General features: G+C 43.1%; 1 protein-coding gene across 1 annotated transcript in view; it reads left to right on the forward strand.

Annotated features, from left to right (window-relative positions):
- The first annotated feature begins 247 nt into the window (after nucleotides 1-247).
- LOC115145827 (catenin alpha-2) overlaps nucleotides 248-19,206 on the forward strand; it is a 694,158-nt gene continuing 675,199 nt past the window's right edge. The window contains 1 exon segment of the mRNA XM_029687379.2: nucleotides 248-528. The gene's annotated coding sequence lies outside the window, so the exon portion shown is untranslated.

Genomic DNA, 19,206 nt, shown 5'->3' on the forward strand with positions numbered 1-19,206 from the left:
AATCATTATCAGTCCATGTAGACTATGCGCATCATCCACTTGTCCCATTTTCCAGCGTTTCAGAGTCACAATTTGGCAACGACACGCATAAAAATGCGCTGTCAACCTACTAGCAGGACGCGGTCTCAACCGAGATACTGCGCATGCGCAAGAGAGCGAGTCCGCTGATTTGACAGTCCTTTTGAATGTGCGCCACGCAACTCACTATATTGCAAAGCACTCACTATTCCACGGAGCTGCGCACAGAGCGCACGATCAGCACCTGTCCTCCTCTGTGGCTTTTTGGCTTCAGCGGTGGGAGTGGTCATTATTTGGCAGGGAGCGGCGGCAGAATTTCCTAGACACCGACAGCCGCGCGTGCCGTGCACCCGTTCAGATTCAGCACTATTCTGAAGGGAAAGCGCACGGATTTAGGCGATTCAACCGAAGGAACGAGACCGAGAAGGCAGTATATTTTAGGAATACACAGTAAAACAACACATTATACATCATTTTTTTGTTGAGATACAAGAGCTGTCATCAAACCAGGTAAGCTTTGAAAGACAGCCACACTAGCCAGGGTTTTTCCGAGCAATATCGTAACGCGGTCTCGCGGCTGGGTCTGACGCTACACGGTAACGTAAGCAAGGCGAGGTTGACGCGTCCTAGTCAATTTCTCTATTTCAATGAACATTCTAATTATAATGCATCCGTTTTAAAGGAAAGGGGATGCACGTTTAATGCCTCTATGATATGCATGGTTATTTTTCCCCTCGGCATTGCTGGGTAATTAATGATAGCTGAACCGTTCTCCAAGTGGGTACGGTACCCTCCAACAAGCAGTGGTGAAGCCTGCACGCGCGCTGTCAGCAGGAGCCTCTTGTCGGGCGAGTCGCGAGACCTGGCTGGTGTAGCACGTTAGCTTGATAGCAGCTAAGCTACCACACATACGTTGGCTGTGTTTTCATCTAGGGAATAATGGGTCTTCCGTCGAAATACAACATGGGTTCGTGTAGCCCCGAGTGGCTTTGTGTTGACTGGTAGTTCAAATGATGGAATTACTCGTTTTTTTTTTGTTATTCCTTTTCCAATCTGAATCTTTCAGGCTGGAGCGCATCCTATATTTTCGTCCCTACCCATCCGGATAATGCATCCGTTATTCTTTGTCTCGGTTAGGCTGTACTATTAGGCAACTCGTTGTCTGAATATGTCACATAAGGGGCAGGCACAGATATCTTAATATATATGATGTGTGGCTTAATTTAATCCTCTATTTTTAATACCACAACAGTAGTGCTGTTCAACATTTCTCGCAGAATCATTTTGAATGAGTTAACGGTACTTGACTGTTTTCAGCTGGGCTACCAGGCAGGTTTAAAAGTTAGTAGTGTAGTGCACAGTTGTCGTTTTTTTAAACAAACACATTTTTCCCATATTTGCTTGTATTTATTGTTGAATTATTGACACTCGGTTAGAGAATGAAGTTCGTGACTCGGGTAAGCAGCCGACTGCAAGTCTTGTTTTTGCCTCAGCACCTAACATAAAACGGTGTTGAAAGCTTTTCAATGAAAGCGTTCGTAGCATGTGAGCGTCAAAGCTCATACAATACAAAATGCAGTGCTGTAGTACTTTTCTTTATCTACAGTTAGCTGGTATACACGTTTCTAATTGTTCTGAAAACACCCCAATACTAAAATAGGCCCTTGGCTTTGTTTGTGCACAACCTCATTCCTCCGGGCAAGAAGCAGAGCCTGTCCAATAATAAACCAGTAGTGGTGAATGGCTGACTGCTCAAAAGCAAAGTGTTAGTGTGTGTAGACCTGTGTGTCTGTGCATGTTTATTGAATTATAGTCCCATACAGTAATGTCTGGGTTATGATTCGGTGTGTGGTTTGTGGATAACACACACACACACATTCTGTTCCTGTAACCGGAGCTGAGCCTGGCATCTCAGAGAGCTCCAGGGGTCACGGAGTGGCCGCATTTAGAACTTGAACTTTTGATTGGTGCCCAGGCATGCAGGGAGGACACTCACAGAGAGTATTATATGGCTCACTCTGTGTTTTCTTCACAATTGTTTTCTTCAGTCGTTTGTGTGTGTCTGCGTGGACTGTGTAAGGAATAGGGTACCATTTGAGACACAGTCTTAAGTGTTTGGGTCGAGTTATAGGGCTGCAGTCTTACTAGTTCCTTGTTGTGTTGTCCTGGAACTCTGGAGAGCTGTTATAGGCTATAGGTCCTAGATACACAATAACAGTTCAATAGGAGTGCATTTTGTGGCTGGTCTCCAGGGAGACAGGGGTGGGGGCCATATTGGCAGGACACCTTGGAGCCTGTTAGTGGTCATTAGCTACAACTGGAAGGCTTCATGGTAGCCATAGAAGCCCTGTAGCCTGGGAGAGAAATGCAGGTTGAACTAAGGTTTTGTGAATTAGGCACCAAACGGAAGCAAACAGACTGATACAGAGAGGGACTACAAGGATTTGTCCGAATAGAAACACACATTTTCCCTTTCCGCTGCTAAAAATGTCCTTCCTTTGTGTGCCCTAATGAACAAAACCCAGGTAGAGGTTTCTCCACTGCCTGCATTCAGTCTGTCACTCCAAAGGAGTAAGGTTTCAAGGTTTTGAGGCTCTGCTTTGGGTAATGGCCTATCTATGCTAAGGTGAGAAAAACACACACCATAGGATGACTTAGGGTTGGTCATCTTATGTGAAAATACCTAAAGGCTATAGGATGGATCAAGACTGACTTGTGCCACATCGATGGTAATTCTTGACCACAACGAGTAATGTTGCCATGTATACAATACAACGTTGAAGGTTATTGCACTGACAACTCTGATCCCTTGGTTGTTTTCATGGAAGATTGGTCAAATATTTCCATTGATAGTGTCACGTTCTGACCTTAGTTCCTTTGTTTTGTCTTTGTTTTAGTATGGTCAGGGCGTGAGTTTGGGTGGGCAGTCTGTTCTTTTTTCTATAATTTGGGATTTCTGTGTTTGGCCTGGTATGGTTCTCAATCAGAGGCAGCTGTCAATCGTTGTCCCTGATTGAGAACCATACTTAGTTAGCCTGGTTTCACCTTTGAGTTGTGGGTGATTAATTTCTGTTCTGTGTTTTGTGTATTCACCGTATAGGACTGTTTTGTTTTGTTCGTTGTTGCTTTATTGTTTTGTTCTTTAGTGTTCTGAGTTATAATAAATATCATGAACACTTACCACGCTGCGCATTGGTCCTCCGATCCTTTCTACTACTCCTCCTCGTCAGAGCGACAATGTTTTGTCCTCACATTTGTCTTTGATGGAGACATTAGATGTATGAGACATAACTCAGTATTTGTTGTAATATTCTGTAGGAGTACTATTACATGTGATTCAGGCCCTCCGAAAACAGTTGGACATGATGATGCATTTAAAATTCACAATAACCCTGACAACGACTTTTGTTCAGTTCAGACATATTGTTTGTTTAGCTGCCCAAAGTAGTGACTACATGGGTGACCCCATAGAGATGCCCTGCAAACCCGGGTTCAAATAGTATTCGTAGGAGTTCAAATACTTTAGCTGGGCTTGATTGAGCTTGACTGGTGCACTGGAACCAATGGAAAAGAGTCCCAAATCTCGCCCGTCTGGCACTCAAGGCAGGCTCAATCAAACGCATTTACAAGAAAACAAATGTTAGTTGAACCGAGGTGGTCTGATGATCCAGTGATATGGTGGGAAGTTTAGTTTCAGCAGCCAGCAGTCAGTGGACTGCTCCTAGAGAGTGAGCGCATTGCACTTAGCTGCATTCTCTCCAGCTTTCAAACAGCCAAAGACCACACCCAACAGAGTCTCCATAGACTCGGTTGCTTAGTATCTATCAATCAATCAAATGTATTTATAAAGCCCTTTTTACATCAGCCGATGTCACAAAGTGCTAGACGTGCAGCTGCCATGTTAGTTTTCCCTCTAGTTAGCCTCCTAGGCAGACGCCATGTTGGAAAAAAAGCACTCAATCATGTTCTTCACAGGGTAGTTAAAAACTAGCATACTGCTGTTTAGTACAGTTAAGTACTTCGTACTTGAATTAAGAACATTGTAACTATGTAATTAGGGAATGAGCCCTTTATTGTGTTTTACCATAATTAGCCATATTAATTCATTTTGAGTGTCCAGTTGATAAATTGGCCATTGGGAAATCTTTTAAATCACCAAAGCATGGAAAGAGCGAACCAATGTTGTTAAGAGGTAACATTACCTGTGATAAAGTTGTTATCGGCTCAATTAAAAAAGGCACAGGGGCGTGAGGGAGTTAGCTAATGGACTACAAGATCGAGGAGTTATTTTAGCAAGCGAACTCTGAGTGGTAAGACACCTTTGTTCATCATTGTCCAGCAGACAAGGCTTATTTCTCAGGGCAGACTTGCTGCAGGGCATTTTAAAGGCTCTTTTAAGACCTTTTCATTTAACATTTCTTATTCATTCCCCTCGCAGACTTCCAAGGAAGATGATGTTGCCCCTATCCTCCAAGTAGAGATATTGATCTTGACCAGATTGAACTGTTAATGGGTTCTTTGCCGTTCGTGGAGGTCCTATAAATTGTGAGTGGGCCTCGACTGACACAGATTAACCCCCTTGGTTCATTCACTCACTGACAGTGCAGTCGGTGGGTGATGATAGCTGGTTCTCAACCACAACTTAGTTATCCACTTTGATGTTCAGGGTACTTGATCCGTTTCAAGTGCACACCTTTTACCTTGGCACCTTCTCCCCTCCCTCAAGTGACTACAGGATTTTCTCTATCGCTTTCCATCTACAGAATCTATTCTGAGATGATGGCCAAGTCCCAAATGGCACTCTATTCCCTTTATAGTGCACTACTTTTTACCAGGGCCCGGTAGCAGACGGGTACTTACTACTAGTTGTGCATTTTATAACGCATAAGGTACCCAGTCAGACTAGCAGGGTGATCGGCTGTCCTTAGTATGTTCTAGGTTATCAAATGGCAATATTTTTGTCAAAACCCACTGGCTGTGTTCTGATATCCAGTATGAACCTAGCATTGGGCGTGCATTTTAGTGGCACTAGTATGGATCTTAGTGACTTGTCTGACTCCTAATGTTGTCTAGCATGGTATGGCCTCTCGGTAGGAGCATGGAGCCATAGATGTGACAGGATCTTAGGCTTCTAGCGTATCAGCTCGTCTGCATTATGGAAATGGACTATCAATCCTTAGCTTTGCCTCATCTATCAGCCTTTTTGAGGTCTGATTTGACAGCGTCTTCTTTAGGCTTCGCATGGCCCGGTATCGAGGAGCCCCCTCTTCCTTTTGGTGTGGTGGTATTGTGGTAATTTTGATGTTCTCCAAAGGCAAGGAGATGAAAGAGAAGTGATCAGAATGGACGGCGTTGGCTTTCTCCTGCCTGCGTGATGTCTTTTAACTATTGTTCTAGGTCTAGTAGTCTACCATGCATCATAAATGGGCTACTCGTCACCATCCACAGCAGCTTTTTTTCTATACAGGACCGGGCTCTCCGTCCTGAAGGTGCACCATCTGTATTTCCTTGTGTTTCTGTTTGTGGTGGAAACAGGAAACTCTTTCCTCTTTGAAGGGGATCTCTTTTGGAGAACAACAGGCGCCTAGAGGTTAGAGAAGCAGACCAGCAGCCGGAAGGTCAAGCCCCGGGCCGGGCAACACAAAAATGAGAATGGAACTGAACTGGCAGCTGGAAGGCTGCTGGTCTCTGATCCCAATTACCATCTCCTGCCGTTGTGCCCTTGAGAAAGGCACTTAACCCCCCACAATTGCTGCTGCTGACCCTGTGCCTCTTAACGCGCGTGTGTGTGTGTGTGTGTGTGTGTTCTGCCTTTCCCAACACCGCCAGATACACATTTCCATTTTAACCAAAAGTTATATTCTATTCTATTATTTTAGCTACACAGAGGATAGACTGCACATTTGAATTAAGCTGCTACAGTATAGCCTAGCCTATAGACATTACCCTGTCCGTTTGTGTCAAGCATGTCACAGTAGGAGTGCTGATCTTGGATCAGGTCCCCCTTGTCCATGTAACCTTATCCATTTGTGTTGTAGAGAGAGGAAGATTGAGGGAGTGAGAAATAGAGAATGGGAGAGGGAGAAGTTATTATCATGCAAAATTATATTTGCTCCCATTACTTCACCTGCCATGGAGATGCCTACATCTAAATAGCCCCCTATTCCCTAAACAGTGCACTATGTTTGATCAGTGCATTATATAGGGAATAGGGTGCCATTTGGGATATATCCCACGGTCACTACCAATCATTCTTAGGACCAGAATGGCCCAGTACTGACCTGTGTGATGTGTGGGAGAAGTTGAAGCACAGAATAAAATACAACACTACTATGTTGTAACTCTAGGATCTGAAGGCCCACCAGGAGCTAATTAGTTTAAACTAATACAGTACGGACTCTTTCTTAATACAAGCCCTCTCTTCCATGTATCCGTGGAATACTAGATTAATTGACACATTCAATCTCACTCACTCACTTGCTCTCTCTCTTTCTCTCTCCGGTGCCTGTCTGTCATTCACCTACTATAAGAATACAAATAGATAATAGATAATCCTTTAAAAGCAGACTTTCGTGACTAAACCTTGCTGGCTAGATCTAGGCCTAGAAAGTAAACAAGGTCTTTCTATGATTTACAGAAGGCTAAGTAGAGCTTTGTCATGGTCACTTGTTCTTTCTGATGTCTCACAAACAGCATTCACAGGACAATCATTCAGCATAAGTCTGAATCTCAAGTTGTACGTCAGCTACTTTTCACCAGGGCCTACAGAGCTATATAGGAAATGGGATGCCGTTTGGGGACACACTTTCTCACTATGCTAATCCCTGTGAGGCTCAGTCACTTTGCTGAGCATCTCTACCCTCTCTCTCTCCACCCCCTCCTCTCTCACTCTCAATTCAATTCAAAGGGCTATATTGGCATCTCCCTCCCTTTTCTCTCTCTCTTTCTGCTGTTCCCTTTATCTGCCCTGTACCTGGGAACTCCTTGTTGTTCTTTTGATTCCATCTGAGGCAAATCTCCCTGTAGGGCTCAGAGGCAGGCAGTGTTGTCTACCCGCCCCACACCCCCTCCCATTGTCCATCCTGCCTGCTGCAGCGGCACTGTCTCTAGACACACACATATGCAATGACTGCCACACACCCACACACAATTGCAGACTCACACACACACACACACACACACACACACACACACACACACACACACACACACACACACACACACACACAGTGGCAGGCACACACACACACACACTATAGATCAGGGTCCAGTGTGGCCCCCAGTACCTACTCAGCTCTCAGCTCCCCCCGCAGTGTGCAGGCCCTATTGTCTTTGCACCTTAACTTCTCCATTGTTTACGACAGGATATTTTTTCTCTTCCTTTTTTAACCCTGACTATGCTATCTTTTTTTTAATGTTGATATATTCAGCACCCCCAAGGAAATATTGCGTCAGAAGCCCTTATTCACTACTGACTGCACAGACACACAAAGGCCAGCATATGCTCACATTAGAGCTGTACTGTGTCTGTCAATCACTCACTATTGTCATTTTTTCCATGTATAGGTGACTGCTGGATCATGTGTCTTGCAGTATAACATAGTATCAGCATTAAGGGTTAGCCTAATGAAGAGAAAGTGTATAGGAGAGAGGAAAGAGAGTATATATAGAGAGAGAGAGCGAGAGAGGCACAACTCAATGACAACATAACCAACAAAAACGGGTCACAACTCCTGTAGCTCTGTCGCACGTTGGGTATGTACATAGTCAATGGGAAGCTTCGAGGGGACTCCTATGGTAGGTACACCTATTGCTCATCTGTTGGCAGTAGACTACTTTATCACTGACCTCAACCCAGAGTCTCTCAGAGCGATCAGTCAGCCCACTGACACCCCTATCAGATCACAGCAAAATCACAGTCTACTTGAACAGAGTAATACTCAATCATGAGGCATCAAAGCCAAAGGAACTGAGTAATATTAAGAAATGCTATAGGTGGAAGGAATGCAGTGTGGAAACCTACTAAAAAACAATTAGGCAACATCAAATTCAATCCCTTTTAGACAACTTCCTGGACAAAACGTTCCACTGTAATAGTGAAGGTGTAAACTTGGCAGTAGAAAATCTAAACAGTGTATTTGACCTCTCAGCTTCCCTATCAAATCTACACATTTCAAAAAGAAAACCGAAGAAAATGAACAATGACAAATGGTTTGATGAAGAATGCAAAAACTTAAGAAAAATATTGAGAAACCTGTCCAACAAAAAACATAGAGACCCAGAAAACCTAGAGTCTGTCATGTTCTGACCTTAGTTATTTTGTTATGTCTTTGTTTTAGTATGGTCAGGGCGTGAGTTGGGTGGGTTGTCTATGTTCGTTTTTCTATGTTGTGTTTTATGTTTGGCCTGGTATGGTTCTCAATCAGAGGCAGGTGTCGTTAGTTGTCTCTGATTGAGAATCATACTTAGGTAGCCTTTTTCCACCTGTTTCGTGGGTGATTGTTTTCTGTTGAGTGTTTGTTCGTTTGTTCACTTTGTTGTTTTTGTTCAGTGTTCTATTGCTTTATTAAAAATAAGTTCACTTACCACACTGCGCATTGGTCCTCACCTTCTTCCACCGACGACCGTTACAGAGTCTATGCCTTCACTATGGTGAATCACTAGAACAATACAGAAATACACTATGGAAAAAGAAGAAACAGCACGTCAGACATCAGCTCAATGTAATTGAATAATCCCTAAACTCTAACCACATCTGGCTCTATAACAAAGAACAAACATCAAAAACATATAGATGATCAAATAAAAATCTTTGAATCAACTATTAAAGACTACCAAAACCCAATGGATTATCCAATTACCTTGAATGAACTACAGGACAAAATAAAACCCCTCCAACCCAAAAAGGCCTGTGGTGTTGATGGTATCCTCAATGAAATGATAAAATATACAGACAACAAATTCCAGTTGGCTATACTTAAACTCTTTAACATCATCCTTATCTCTGGCATCTTCCCCAATATTTGGAACCAAGGACTGATAACCCCAGTCCACAAAAGTGGAGACAAATTTGACCCCAATAACTACCATGGGATATGTGTCAACAGCAACCTTGGGAAAACCCTCTGAATTATCGTTAACAGCAGACTCGTACATTTTCTCAGTGAAAACAATGTACTGAGCAAATGTCAAATGGGCTTTTTACCAAATTATCATACGACAGACCACGTATTCACCCTGCACACCCTAATTGACAAACAGTCTTCTCATGCTTTGTTGATTAAAAACGAAGCATTTGACTCAATTTGGCATGAGGGTCTGCTATACAAATTGATGGAAAGTGTTGTTGGGGGAAAAACATACGACATTATAAAATCCATGAACACAAACAACAAGTGTGCAATTAAGATGGGCAAAAAACGCACATTTCTTCCCACAGGGCCGTGGGGTGAGACAGGGTTGCAGCATAAGGGAACACTAAAATAACACATCCTAGATCTGAATGAATGAAATATTCTTATTAAATACTTTTTTTCTTTACATAGTTGAATGTGCTGACAACAAAATTACACAAAAATGATCAATGGAAATCAAATTTATCAACCCATGGAGGTCTGGATTTTGAGTCACACTCAAAATTAAAGTGGAAAACCACACTACAGGCTGATCCAACTTTGATGTAATGTCCTTAAAACAAGTCTAAATGAGGCTCAGTAGTGTGTGTGGCCTCCACGTGCCTGTATGACCTCCCTACAACGCCTGGGCATGCTCCTGATGAGGTGGCGGATGGTCTCCTGAGGGATCTCCTCCCAGACCTGGGCTAAAGCATCCACCAACTCCTGGACAGTCTGTGGTGCAATGTGGAGTTGGTGGATGGAGCTAGACATGATGTCCCAGATGTGCTCAATTGGATTCAGGTCTGGGGAACGGGCGGGCCAGTCCATAGAATCAATGCCTTCCTCTTGCAGGAACTGCTGACACACTCCAGCCACATGAGGTCTAGCATTATCTTGCATTAGGAGGAACCCAGGGCCAACCGCACCAGCATATGGTCTCACAAGGGGTCTGAGAATCTCATCTCGGTACCTAATGGCAGTCAGGCTACTTCTGGCGAGCACATGGAGGGCTGTGCGGCTCCCCAAAGAAATGCCACCCCACACCATGACTGACCCACCGCCAAACCGGTCATGCTGGAGGATGTTGCAGGCAGCAGAACGTTCTCCACGGCGTCTCCAGACTGTCACATGTGCTCAGTGTGAACCTGCTGTGACGAATTTGCCAATCTTGGTGTTCTCTGGCAAATGCCAAACGTCCTGCACGGTGTTGGGCTGTAAGCACAACCCCCACTTGTGGACGTCGGGCCCTCCTACCACCCTCATGGAGTCTGTTTCTGACCGTTTGAGCAGACACATGCACATTTGTGGCCTGCTGGAGGTCATTTTGCAGGGCTTTGGCAGTGCTCCTCCTGCTCCTCCTTGCACAAAGGCGGAGGTAGCGGTCCTGCTGCTGGGTTGTTGCCCTCCTACGGCCTCCTCCACGTCTCCTGATGTACTGGCCTGTCTCCTGGTAGTGCCTCCATGCTCTGGACACTACGCTGACAGACACAGCAAACCTTCTTGCCAAAGCTCGCATTCCATCCTGGATGAGCTGCACTACCTGAGCCACTTGTGTGGGTTGTAGACTCCGTCTCATGCTACCACTAGAGTGAAAGCACCGCCAGCATTCAAAAGTGACCAAAACATCAGCCAGGAAGCATAGGAACTGAGAAGTGGTCTGTGGTCACCACCTGCAGAACCACTCCTTTATTGGGGGTGTCTTGCTAATTGCGTATAATTTCCACCTGTTGTCTATTCCATTTGCACAACAGCATGTGAAATTTATTGTCAATCAGTGTTGCTTCCTAAGTGGACAGTTTGATTTTACAGAAGTGTGATTGACTTGGAGTTACATTGTGTTGTTTAAGTGTTCCCTTTATTTTTTTGAACAGTGTATATATCAACAAATTGGAGAGGGCGCTAGAACAGTCTGCAACACCAAGCCTCACCCTACTAGAATCTGAAGTCAAATTTCTACTGTTTGCTGATGATCTGGTGCTTCTGTCACCAACCAAGGAGGGCCTACAGCAGCACCTAGATCTTCTGCACAGATTCTGCCAGACCTGGGCCCTGACAGGAAATGGTCCAGTCACCAGGATTACAAATACAAATTCCATCTCGACACCGTTGCCCTAGAGCACACAAAAAACTATACATACCTCGGCCTAAACATCAGCGCCACAGGTAACTTCCACAACACTGTGAACGATCTGAGAGACAAGGCATGAAGGGCATTCTATGCCATCAAAAGGAACATAAAATTTGACATACCAATTATGATCTGGCAAAAAATGATTGAATCAGTAATAGAACCCATTGCCCTTTATGGCTATGAGGTCTGGGGTCCGCTCACCAACCAAGAATTCACAAAATGGGACTAACACCAAATTGAGACTCTGCATTCAGAATTCTGCAAAAATATCCTCTGTGTACAACGTAAAACACCAAATAATGCATGCAGAGCATAATTTGACCGATACCATCTAATTATGAAAATCCAGCAAATATCAGCTAAATTCTACAACCACCTATTGAGAAAGGCCGCGGTAGGCAGATCTGCCTCTCAAGAGAAGACAGGCTATATGCACACTTCCCACAAAATGAGGTGGAAACTGAGCTGCACTTTTCTCCTGCCAAATGTATGACCATATTAGAGACACATTTTTATTAGAGACACAAAGCCTTTGAAAACAAACCCGATTTTGATAAACTCCCATATCTAATGGGTGAAATATCACAGTGTGCCATCACAGCAGCAAGATCTGTGACCTGTTGCCACAAGAAAAGGGCAAACAGTGAAGAAATAACACCATTGTAAATACAACCCATATTTATGTTTATTTATTTTCCTTTTTGTACTTTCACCATTTCGTTCAGTAGCTATAACATCATGGCCTGACATCAGGACAGAGTTTTCTCTGCCACCCGACCTGCATAGAATTGTTCCGAGAGCCAACCCAGTACCCGCCAAAAACATCGATGTATTTAACAAAATTCACGCAAGCGAAGACGAGCGGGGTACGGAAGCAGTCTTTCCCCATCTAAAGCAATGCAGCCAAGCCTGATTTCAAGGAGCAGTAAAAAAGATACATGGTATTATAACTGTATTATAGCTCCCGTACACATTTCGTGAATTATATATTTAGTGTAAATTCATGTCATAGTCACCAGGCAACTCCATTACTCTCAAAAGTTACTTCAACTTCAACCACTGAATGCTAGCGATTGCTTAGCTATGCTAGCTATTTTACCAGTTTGTCTTAAGTGTTAGCATGTGTAACAGATGTAAATCGTACTCTCCTTGCTTTGTGTTTTGTCCAAGTAAATCACATCAGCCAGTGGTCCCAGTTGAGCATTGTTTATTTCTGTTGCTGTTGTTAAATAGGAAACGGCACGTTAGTTGTGCAGGGCTTAACGGTATTGATGGCTGTCGATGGCAAAGCCCTTGCATCACATTTTCATACGGGGACAAACAAAAATACAATACAAAATTGAACATGTGTAAATACCTGTTGTTAAATAGGAAACAGCACGTTAGTTGTGCAGGGCTGAACGGTATTGATGGCTGTCGATGGCAAAATCTGTAGCATGAAGACAACTGTGTTAGCAGTGGGCTTATGTGACCATCGGTGTATGCTAGCTAACACACTTATTTACAGCAATCATATGCCAAAGCACATCCCTAACAGGTACCATATACCCACACATGTATAAATTACTAATGTACAGCAAACTTGTACACAATGTAAAAGAGAAAACAGTATTCAGAACGTGACCTACCCCTTGCATCACATTTTCATACTGGGAAGACCTGACGTTCGCGATCTCCCTCTATCTTCAAGCGGGGCCAATCACAACACAGCTTATTGTCATCAGAGTTGAACCAACCAATAAGAATGCTTGAACATTAAATACACCTTTCTTTACAGGCAAGTGGAAACACAACCAACCCTGTTACACATGCTATTAGCACACCCTGAACACAAACATATTTATTTTTAAAGGATATGCTGTAGGTTGATAACTATATCACCAAAGTATGTTGGATCAGACATATTTAATTAAGAGTATGAACAAGATTTAACAAGGCAACCTTAGGGCTAATTTGATTTTTGGAGATTTTTGCATCCGTTCCCCAGTACCACCCATATGGATGCAGTGAATGTCACATCATGAGGGACTATGGGGCAGAGGCACGGGCACTGCGTGTTTGTTTACTGCTAGGCAACCCAATGCAACAGTGAGTGGGCTGCCTACAGCTGCATGCAGTGCAGCAGAGAGAAGAGAAGAAATGAACATGCTTTAATTTTGCAATCATCTTAATTTAAAAAAAAATTCGACCCGCATTATAATTGTTCTGAACCGCAAACTGACCCACGGGTTGAAGGAAGGTTTTCATTGCACCCGCCAGCTGATTGGGTACCCGACCCAATGCAGGACTCTTATACACTCACACACACATGCACCAAAAAGGCAAGGGCTACAGGATGTAGTGGGAACAGCAGTTGAATGCATTCTTATCTGTAAAAACATAGCGTTTATCTTGTGTATGTAGCTTATTATGACACAATAATACCAATTTGCTTGTGATGCTGTTGAAGTGTCATGACGTTTGTCACACCCTGACTGAATGACAGCACATTTGCTTGTCAGACCATATCATTCTATTACCAAAAGACAGAAAACCCGAGATCTTGTCCAAAATCCAATCCTTAGAACACAGCTTGCCATATGTAATTTCATGCTCTTGGTTTAGAATTTAAAAACCCAACAGTAATTCTATTTTTCTCTCATCTTGTTAATACGATTTAACCACTAAATGTTCTTCATTTACTTGGATGAGTAACGGCCGTGCTCATTCCGCCTGATTTTTTATGTAGGCTTTCCAGAAATCTAAGTATAAACAGTATCTCTTCTCAAATACATTTACAACCTTAAAATTGTTTTGCATTTGGGAAGCGCAATATCGGGAATATCCCAGATTTCTCCTTTAATCCCTGCAAGGCCAGCCAAGAGGATGTCAGTACAGCTGTAAGTAATGGAGCCTTTTTATGCTCCCTTCCTGTCTTCAGAATATGAATCATGAATCGTCTGCCTCTGCCGCTGAGACGAAGGGCCATGCGAGGAGAGACAGCATGTGCGCTTTACAGATTTCCCATCATTTGAGAAACCCAACAACATTTTTCCAAAGGGGCGGATGGGTGGCTGGCTTCAAGCTCTGTGAGAATTGCCCCCATGTTCTTAGAAGGGGATGGTTCAATTTGAGTGTGCTCAGTGTGGGTGCGCGGGTGTGGGCTTGCATGTGTGTGTGTGTGTGGAATTGCTAGTTTGGCCTTGCTGAGTTTACTTCAAAGAGACTGAGGGGCGTCCGAGGGTCTGGTGCTGCCTTTGTTGTGTTTCAAAGTGAATAATTACAATATGAGGACATGTGTTAGTGTGTCCAGGAAAGTAGTGCATTGCAGGAGCCAAAACTTAGTTGACTCTCACATAGTCACATAAGAATCAATTAGACTTAGTTGACTCTCACATAGTCACATAAGAATCAATTAGACTTAGTTGACTCTCACATAGTTACATTAGAGTCAATTAGGATGTGTGTTGTCTATGTAGACGACAAAAGCCTGAGATATGACTAGTGTATTTCTAGCACTGATTAAAACATTTATTGGATGTTCAGAGGGACTTCAGTGTCGGTCTGTGTATATGAGCTGGTCTTTGAAATAAAACAACAAGCTATAAAACTCCTCAAGCATCTCCAACATCCAATTCTCTATCTGGACTCAACATCATATTTTGAGCGAAGTTTATGATGCGTCTCCAATGGCACCCTATTCTCTATATAATGCCCTAGTCAAAAGTAGTGCACTACTGTATGTAGGGAATAGTAAGCCATTTGGGAAGCAGCCTATCCAGTCTAGAGACAATTTTGCGTTGCCCGGATAGAATTACTTGTCGCCAGTCATCTGTTTTTGTTATTGGTTCAAACTTGATCAATTTGTGGTGAAAAAAGAGTAATTACGAATACGGAAAGCAATTTGATGCTCCCATCGTCGTGCCTTGGTCCTTTTTATTCTGTAATGAGTGACGTGGTAAAAGGGAAATCTTTATGGCATATTGTCTGTTACAGGAAAGCAATAGAATGGATTTCTCTTTAATAGTTCTTCAAAGGGAGAGGCCTGGCAGGTTTTTACATTACTCCATGTGTGTGTCCTAAAATGGCACCCTATTCCCTTTTTTCGGGAACTACATCTGACCCACAATAATGCACTGTGTAGGTCATTTGGGACGGACCCTACACCTTTCACTGTGCACAGTCAGCCATACACGAGGAGGGCCTAAGTACAACCTGTAAGGCAAAATGACTGCTTCATAAACCCTTTATAAGGCTGCATAGCTGACTTCAGCCTTCATAAACCCTTTATAAGGCTACATAGCTACCTTCAGCCTTCATAAACCCGTTATAAGGCTACATAGCTGACTTCAGCCTTCATAAACCCTTTATAAGGCTGTATATAGATGCTTACTTCAGGAATGATTCATAAGGAATATCATGCTAGTGGTTAGCTGCGAGGGACCCCAAAAACACCTTATGTTCGCCATATGCCTAATCTGCAACAGTGTATGGAGGGATCTTCCTGCTCCAGGCTAGCTAATACAAGTGTCACACTGTATGGAGGCACAACTTTGATTAAGTCTGTCACTTTGGTCTTTGAAGTTTGAAGTCTGTCTTCACTGGAGCTACCTGAGGAGGTGAGTGGGTGGGGTTGTGTTGAGTTGAGAGAAACGCCTGTGAAAGACATTAGCATCTAATAGGCTAGTCGTTGACTCATGCAGCAGGACACAGGCAGGAAATTGACACGTTGTAATTTCAACTAATTCGAGGCACGTGTTTCGCTGAAATTGCACTTAGGTCATGTCCAGGAGAAGCTTGGCGGATGTCATCAGAGCAAACAAATGTCATTATGATCTCGAGAGCTATCAGTTTCATACCTGGTTTCTCTCTCTCTCTGGCTACAGAATCAGCCTTCTTCGTATAGGGCTCTCATGTGGGCTACAAGCCTCCCCATTGTTTTTACTTTGAACTTGCAAGATATGTGCGAGTTTGTGTGTACACATGTGTAAGAGAGAGAGAGAGAGTGAAGGTGCTTTAAAGAGAGAAAGAGAGAGAAAGTGAAAGGGCACATATGTGTGTGCGAGTGTGTGTACATGTGTGTATGTTTGTGTGTGGTTATGTATGTATACATGCATGTGTATGCCGGGGAAGCTACAAGGCTGCGCTTAGGCTTCACACACGTTCCCGTATCTACTTTGATCAGCCTCTCTGGCTGTGCGATGGTGTGTGTGTGTGTGTGCTCTGAAAGGTTGAGCCCCAACTGCTACTGCTACTTTAGAGATTCCTCTAACATGGCACTCTCACACACACATGCATACGTATGGATGGGTACACACATGTGTGCGCGCGTCACACCTGTCCGCACGCAACACATACAGTGGGGCAAAAAAGTATTTAGTCAGCCACCAATTGTGCAAGTTCTCCCACTTAAAAAGATGAGAGAGGCCTGTAATTTTCATCATAGGTACACTTCAATTATGACAGACAAAATGAGAAAATAAATCCAGAAAGTCACATTGTAGGATTTTTAATGAATTTATTTGCAAATTATGGTGGAAAATAAGTATTTGGTCAATAACAAAAGTTTATCTCAATGCTTTGTTACATACCCTTTGTTGGCAATGACAGAGGTCAAACGTTTTCTGTAAGTCTTCACAAGGTTTTCACACACTGTTGCTGGTATTTTGGCCCATTCCTCCATGCAGATCTCCTCTAGAGCACTGATGTTTTGGGGCTGTTGCTGGGCAACACGGACTTTCAACTCCCTCCAAAGATTTTCTATGGGGTTGAGATCTGGAGACTGGCTAGGCCACTCCAGGACCTTGAAATGCTTCTTACGAAACCACTACTTTGTTGCCCGGGCGGTGTGTTTGGGATTATTGTCATGATGAAAGACCCAGCCACATTTCATCTTCAATGCCCTTGCTGATGGAAGGAGGTTTTCACTCAAAATCTAGCCCCATTCATTCTTTCCTTTACATGGATCAGTTGTCCTGTTCCCTTTGCAGAAAAACAGCCCCAAAGTATGATGTTTCCACCCCCATGCTTCACAGTAGGTATGGTGTTCTTTGGATGCAACTCAGCATTCTTTGTCCTCCAAACATGACGAGTTGAGTTTTTACCAAAAAAGTTCTATTTTGGTTTCATCTGACCATATGACATTCTCCCAATCTTCTTCTGGATCATCCAAATGGTATCTAGCAAACTTCAGACGGGCCTGGACATGTACTGGCTTAAGCAGGGAGACACATCTGGCACTGCAGGATTTGAGTCCCTGGCGGCGTAGTGTGTTACTGATGGTAGGCTTTGTTACTTTGGACCCAGCTCTCTGCAGGTCATTCACTAGGTCCCCCCGTGTGGTTCTAGGATTTTTGCTCACCGTTCTTGGGATCATTTTGACCCCACGGGGTGAGATCTTGCGTGGAGCCCCAGATCGAGGGAGATTATCAGTGGTCTTGTATGTCTTCCATTTCCTAATAATTGCTCCCACAGTTGATTTCTTCAAACCAAGCTGCTTACCTATTGCAGATTCAGTCTTCCCAGCCTGGTGCAGGTCTACAATTTTGTTTCTGGTGTCCTTTGACAGCTATTTGGTCTTGGCCATAGTGGAGTTTGGAGTGTGACTGTTTGAGGTTGTGGACAGGTGTCTTTTATACTGATAACAAGTTCAAACAGGTGCCATTAATACAGGTAACGAGTGTAGGACAGAGGAGCCTCTTAAAGAAGAAGTTACAGGTCTGTGAGAGCCAGAAATCTTGCTTGTTTGTAGGTGACCAAATACTTATTTTCCACCATAATTTGCAAATAAATTCATTCAAAATCCTGGCGGTTGGAACCAAAAATCGCAAATTTGAACTCATCAGACCAAAGGACAGATTTCCACATTGCTCGTGTTTCTTGGTCCAAGCCTTCTTCTTCTTATTGGTGTCCTTTAATAGTGGTTTCTTTGTAGCATTTCAACCATGAAGGCCTGATTCACACAGTCTCCTCTGAACAGTTGATGTTGAGATGTGTCTGTTTTATTTGGACTGCAATCTGAGGCTAGTACCTCTAATGAACTTATCCTCTGAAGCAGAGGTAACTCTGGGTCTTCCATTCCTATGGCGGTCCTCATGAGAGCCAGTGTCATCATAATAGCACTTGATGGTTTTTGCGACTGCACTTGAAGAAACTTTCAAAGTTCTTGTGAAATGTTCCTGAATGACTGACCTTAATTTCTTAAAGTAATGATGGACTGTTTCTCTTTGCTATAAGTTCTTGCTATAATTTGGACTTGATCTTTTACCAAATAGGGCTATCTTCTGTATACGACCACTACCTTGTCACAACACAACTGATTGGCTCAAACGCGTTAAGAAGGAAATAAATTCCACAAATGAATTTTTAACAAGGCACACCTGTTCATTTAAATGCATTCCAGGGACTACCTCATGAAGCTGGTTGAGAGAATGCCAAGAGTGTGCAAAACTGTCATCAAGAATCTCAAATATAAAATATGTTTTGATCTGTTTAACACATTTGTTTGGTTACTACATGATTACACATGTGTTATTTAATAGTTTTGTGTTCACTAGTATTCTACAATGTAGAAAACAGTCAAAATAAAGAAAAACCCTGGAATGAGTAGGTGTGTCAACTTTTGACTGGTACTGTACACACACATATGACACATGCACAAGCACACATTCCTGCTCCTGTGAATCTGGGCCACTGCAGAGGTAGCATATTAGCTCCTGTAATGAGAAGTGATAGGGACATTTTTAGACTGGCTTTTCTCTGAATGTTACAGAATCCTTAATGCACATTTAATCTATGTAGGTACATCTTCAATATTTCAAAAGTGTGCTCTATCTGACATTTGCCTCAACCCTCTCTGCAAATACTCTTGTATATTTACCTAACTCTGAGTACACTGAGTATTATTGAACAGTCTCACTGTAAGTCACTATATATTCTTAGCTGCTTTTTATTCATATATCC

This window comes from Oncorhynchus nerka, linkage group LG18 (genome assembly GCF_034236695.1).
Source record: "Oncorhynchus nerka isolate Pitt River linkage group LG18, Oner_Uvic_2.0, whole genome shotgun sequence".
Lineage (NCBI taxonomy): Eukaryota > Metazoa > Chordata > Actinopteri > Salmoniformes > Salmonidae > Oncorhynchus > Oncorhynchus nerka.